Here is a 6,000-nt window from a genome sequence, read left to right as displayed (position 1 = left end):
TGCCCTGCCCTGGCCTGCCTGGCCTGCTTAGCTCAGCCTCAGTCTTGGTCTGTCCTGGTCTCCCCTGCCCAGCCCTACCCTGGCCTGCTCAGCTCAGCTCAGCTCAGCCCTGGTCTGGCCTGCCCTGGACTGGCCTGCCTGGCCTGCTCTGCTTAGCTCAGTTCAGCCCTGGTCTGTCCTGGTCTGTCCTGGTCTGTCTTGCCCTGACCAAGTCTGTTCAGCTCAGCTCAGCTCAGTTCATCACAGCTCAGCTCAGCTCAGTTCATCACAGCTCAGCTCAGCTTGGGCTCTTGCTCATAAAGCTGCAGGTGTGAGATGTTGTTATTTAGTCTAGAGCCTGGTATGTGACAGCCCTGGCCTGCTGCTGCTGTAGCCTAGACTCAGATAATTAGTCCATTACGACTCTCCCACCTCGGGCTGGGCTGGGCTAGGCTAGGCTGGGCGGGGCTGGGAGGCCAGGCCGGAGGGGGGAGGGGGAAGCCCACCCTCAGACTCCTTGTAATTCCACTTCCTGTGTTTTATGGACCCTGGCTGTTGGGGGGCTGCTTCTCCAATTGCCCACCCCCACCTCCTGCCCATCAGCCCCAAGTAGGTTGCCATGGAAACCAAATGTTATTTCCCAGCTTTGCATTCAAACAATTTTGTCAAAGTTTTTCCACCCTCCCCCAGTGGAAAGGAAAAGCCCCAAACTGTGTATCTTGTGGGGTGGGGGGCAAGGGAGGGGGAGGTTATCTCTGTTCTCCGTCGCCCTAATCCCTGGTCAAAGCCCTGACTCTTCTGCTCCTTCTCTGCCTCCCCCTCTCTATCTGTCTCTGTATGTCTCTGTCTCTTGTCTCTCCCTCTCTCTCCCCATTCTGTCTTTCTATCTCTGTGTCTCCATTCTTTGTATGTCTCTGTCTCTTGTCTCTCCCTCTCCCCATTCTGTCTTTCTATCTCTGTGTCTCCATTTCTCCCTCTATCTCTCATCCTCTTTGTCTCTGTCCCCTGTCTCTCTCCCTCCTCCATGTCTCTCCCCCTTCCTTTCTGTTTCTCTCTTCCCATCTCTCTCTCCCCCCTCAGTCTCCCTCCCCCTTCTGTCTCTCTCCCTCCTCCATATCTCTCCCCTCTCAATCTCTCTCCCTTCTCTGTCTCTCCCCCCTCCTTCCTTTCTGTCTCTTTCCCCCTCTCCTCTGTCTGCCTCTCTCACTTATCTCGCTCCCCCTCTGCTTTCTCCCCCACCTCTTTGTCCCCCCTCTGCCTCTGTCCCCCCTCTGCCTCTGTCCCCCTTTCTCTGTCTCTCTCCCCCTCTGTCTCTCTCTATTTTTATTACACGCTTATCGCCTTTTCCCCTCCTGCTTTTGAAATTGATTTCCTTTCCTTGCTCCCCCTATTCAGGCCCTAAACGCTGAATGTTCGATATTTCATTTGAGGCCGCTAATCGCATTACTGCCCTTGACGTTTTACAGATATCATATTATGGGCGCAAATTTGGCAAATTATTAGCGCTGTAATGTATAGCTTGTCAGAGGTATTTAAGACGCTAAGAGCCCAAGGCTTATCGGGGTTAGCAGAGAGCTCTCATGGAGCTTTTGAAATGCAGAGAGCCCCTTATAAAGCACACTGACTCTCTCTTCAGCTTGTGAAAAAAGAGAGAGGGAGAGGGAGAGGGAGAGAAAAGGAAAAAAGGGGAAAAATGTCATCCGTCTATCAGAGGCTTCCAGGGCTGATAACAAGCGAATTCTTCTCTGTGGGCTTCACTGGAAATGTGAGAAGCTTTTAAAACATTTCTCAAGCTGTCTGGAAAAGAAAAAAAATCTTTATTGAAAGGATGTAGCAATCTTTTTTACTGTGGCCTACTTATCTCTTGGGGAAGAGTTCTAACAAGGAGATCCCCTGCTGGTCAGCAGCCTGAGGCAGACAGAGCCTGAGCCCCTGCCAGCCTGCCTGTGCTGGAGCAGAGCCAGACACTGAGTCCACAGGGCCTGGGGAGCCAGGTGCCAGGGCTTGGGCTGCCGGGTAGTGACTCTGGGACCCTGGCAGTGGGCAATGGCTCCAGGCTTAACTGAGGCAGAGAAAGTCCACTGAACCTGGGCCTGCTATAGTCCTAGCTGTGGGCCCTACCTCTGCTCCCCCAACCTAACTCAATGGGCACTTGTTGCTTGAATGGATGAATGTAGAAGTGCCTCTGTTTCTCCCAGTGCCCTCAGACTCAGCCTGCCCTATCCCTTCCCACACCTGCCTATTATGGCAAGCAATGAAGGCCTTCTCCTGACTGATCAGCTACAAATTCATCCCTGGCATGGGGCTCTCCTCTGATACAAGGTTGAAGAGCTTAGAGAGGGAGGGTCTCTAGAAAAGCCTACTGAGGGGATGAGAATGGAGGCTTCTTTCCAAATGCCTCGGCCTTTGCAGTCTCCTAGAGGCAGGCAGATGGAGACTGGAGGTAAAGGGAATTCCAAGCCCAAGGGTGACCACAGAGCTGACTTCTGGAGAGTCACTGGTAGGACTTGGGGCTGGACATGAGGGGAGAGGAACTGTCCTTTTGGTCTCCAGCTTTCAGCCTCCTCTCCCGCCTTCCATTCTGCTCCTTTGGAGACAAGGGAGTAGGTATGGCTAGCATAGCCTATGGGGTTGTTGGGCAGTCCCAGGAAATGTAGGATGGTAGCTTTTCCTATGGGGAGGGAGAAGGATTTCCCCAGCCTCGTGATATTTTATGATACTATGGACTTTAGAAAGTCAATGGCCAGCTGACTGCTGGCAGTGTCAAAAGTAGGAGGGAAGGGAACCCTGAACAGCTCACTGCATGGAGCAGGGACAGAAGTGGCACAAGGGGAAAGTGGGGTCTTCCTGATGTTCAGGACAATAGACAGCACCCCATCCATTCTGGTTATTCTCTGCTGTGCTAATAGTCACATGAGGTAGTCTCCCCTTTAGTCTAAGCTGCTCACTCCCACCCTGGAAGAGAAACTGGGGGTGGGGTAGGGGGAGCACAGGCTTCTGGCATCCCTGAGATGCCAGGATCAGCTCGAGGACACTGCCTACAGGAAGTTGTTCATGCTTGCCCTTCCTCTCATCCTTCTTATCACCTACCAGCTCCATGCCAACCTCATAGCTCCCTTTCCATCTCCTCTGCTGCCATTGTTCTAGGGGCTGCCACCACATAGGGTGACAAACAGACTTTCTCAATCACCTGTGTGTCACCTCCACCACAATGTCACATCCCAGACTGCATCATTCCACTCCCTACATGTGTTTGACCTTGAGCAAATCATTTCTTCTTTCTGGTCCTGTTTCTTTGTTTGTAAAAAGAAGGAATTGGCGTAGACGACCTCCAATGTCCCTTCCAGATCCAGATCTTAATCCTATGACTTTAAGACTTTACCACTTCCAAGACACCAACTTACAAATTAGACTCCCTAAACTTAAGAATTTGTCCTCCTCCTTCTCTTTTTCTTTCTTCTCTCTTCCTCCTCTTTCTCTCTCCCTCTATTCCTCCTCTTTCTCCATCTCCCTTTCCTCCTCTTTTTCTTACCCTTCCCCTTCTCTTTTTCCCTCTCCTTCTCCAAAGGTCTTAATCACTCTAGACTATTTTTTGTGTACATCACAATCTTTGGTATGCTTCCCTCATAATCCAACTTGATTTCCTCTGCTTTCATGCCCAGTCTTGCCACTGTAATGACTAACTGCCTTCCCCTCCACCAAAATCCCCAGCCTGGAGTATTGCAAAAGCTTCATAGTAGTTCTGCAGACCTCCATTCTTGCTTGCCTACAATCCACCCTTCAAATTACTGCCATATTTGTCTACCTTATGCAAAACAGTAGTTGATCTGCATTGGTAGAGGTAATTTCCTTGCCAGGAGTTTCTGATACCAGTAAAATCACAGGTCTAGACCACTACCCAAAAAAGCAGTATCAAATGATGGGGCCACCACAAAATCCAGAAGTTTCTAAGCTGGAAAGGACCTCCAGGCTGCAGAATCCAGCCTGTCCTTCCACAGCCTCCCCAAGAAATAGCATCTGGTGAAACATCCATTTTAAAGCCTGTAGGGAAACAGTTCAGTCTACTTAGAAACAAGTCCAAGTGTGAGGAAAACTTCCCTAGCATTGAGCCTGGGAGCGCTTCTGTGTTCCAAGTTCTGCTGTGAGGCCCCCATCAATCAGTCAATAAGCCTCCATTAACAGATGGAAAAGACCCTGGGATTCTCAAGTTCTATCTGTATCTGACCAAGCACAGCCTTTAAAATATCCCCAAGGGAGGGGCGGATATCCATTCTCTGACCAAAGGCTGCTAGTGTGGTTCCCAAAGCCTTCTAGTCCTTCAAATACTTGAAGACAATAATAAAACCACAGCTCAGACATTCCTGGGGCACTTGGATAGATGTTACCTCCCTGGAGCCTCACTCCAGCCCCAGAAGTAGGTACGACAATGGACATTTTACAGAAAAGGAAGCAGTAGGTCCCCATTGTCCTTGGAATAAATGACACAGCTCCTCTGATCTCTATCTCAAATCCTCTAGTGTGGCTCCAGCCTGCCTTCCCAGGACTCCCCCATATGTACTCTATGTGCCAACCCTTCTGGTCTACTGGGGCCATTCCCCGCACATGACCTTCCCTCTCCAGCTACTATGCATTTGCTCACACTGTACCCCATGTACCCCTCCTTACCTTTACCCTTCGGAGGCTTCCTGATTGCCCTAATTGTTAGTGACCCACAGCCATCACTGTATTTCCTTATCAGAGAACATTCTAGGAGGGAGGGGTTCCTTCAGGCCAGGGACCTCACCTTTGTGCTCGTCCCCATAATGCTCAGCTTAGTACCTGGCACATAGTAGGAGGAGAAAGGGAGGAGGAAAGAAGAAAGGAGTGCATTTAAGCTTGTGAAGTTGACATTTTGAACCCAAGCAAAGGGTTTGTGTTCGGAGGTCTAAGGTGTGACATTATAGGAAGGGTATGAATAGGTTGGAGACAGAGAATTCGACTTCCAGCACTGTGACCACAACCCTGTGATTCTGATTCTCTGTCCTTACATTTGTTCCTAATCGACATCATCTTCTCAGATTCAGTCTACCATTCTAGTCTGTCAAAATATTTTCACATCCTGACTATCATCTGACATGTTAGCTATCCCTCCCAGCTTTGCATCATTTGCAAATCTCATAAGCCCGACTGGGTAAAGCTGGAGACTGAGATAGACCCTACCAGAGCCACTGACACACGAGAGACCTCCAGCTATGACTTGGATTGTTCTATATATCCATCTACTTCCTGGAGTCATTACTCCATGGGCTCCTACCTTCTCTTATTCTCCCAATTCCAGTGACACTGAATCCTCTACTGCCCAAGTAAACCGTTCATTCCCCAACCCTGACTTCCTGCTCTTTCATCCCAATCCATATCAACCCTGTTCCTCCCACGTTCCACCCTAGATATGCCCACCCCTTCTGTGCCCTCTGAAATTCCTACTTCATAACTAACAAACTTCCTTTTCTTTTAAACCTTTTCCTCTCCTGCTCCTCCAATCTTCTGTCACTCACAAATACCTGGCTCCCCCCAGATGACATTTAATCCCTGACCATGCTTTCCAGGTGATGGGTTCTCTTGAACCCCTGACTCACTGGTCCCTGAAATGGAGTCCAAATACTCTCTGGGAGAATTAGTCCCCTTAAGACTCCTGCTACACCACGATCACTCAGTGACATCTTTTTTGAGGTTCACTTTATCTAAATTTATCACCGAATCCAGATCCTGGTGGCCCTTATCTTCCAGCTCCCAAGACATCCTCCCTCCTTTGTCACTGAGTTCAATGCAGGACTCCCAGTCCCCATCCCTGCCCCAGTTCCTGATCTCACAGGAGAGGATGTTACTCTACAAGGTGAAATTCTCTCAAATATCTTCCAACTCCTTAGTCTACTCACTTCACATGCATGTCCTAATACATCTACACACAGAAAGTCCCTTGTGAATGTCACCCAACACTGTACTCCCATGATGAAGAACTGAAATTCCTTTATCTGACCATGA

General features: G+C 49.5%; 2 protein-coding genes across 4 annotated transcripts in view; one reads left to right on the top strand and one right to left on the bottom strand.

The window, feature by feature from the left end:
- The window catches only part of LOC138165418 (ERI1 exoribonuclease 3-like), a 367,493-nt gene extending 362,865 nt beyond the window's left edge, over positions 1-4,628 (bottom strand). The window contains 1 exon segment of the mRNA XM_069093754.1: positions 4,625-4,628. The gene's annotated coding sequence lies outside the window, so the exon portion shown is untranslated.
- LOC138165415 (E3 ubiquitin-protein ligase RNF220) overlaps positions 1-6,000 on the top strand; it is a 246,520-nt gene that overhangs the window by 100,980 nt on the left and 139,540 nt on the right. The gene's annotated exons all lie outside the window — the stretch shown is intronic.

Source organism: Petaurus breviceps, unplaced genomic scaffold (assembly GCF_028583685.1).
Source record: "Petaurus breviceps papuanus isolate PSGF00001 unplaced genomic scaffold, PetGlider_PUasm1.0 208, whole genome shotgun sequence".
NCBI lineage: Eukaryota > Metazoa > Chordata > Mammalia > Diprotodontia > Petauridae > Petaurus > Petaurus breviceps.
This window is presented reverse-complemented; position numbering and strand designations above follow the sequence as displayed.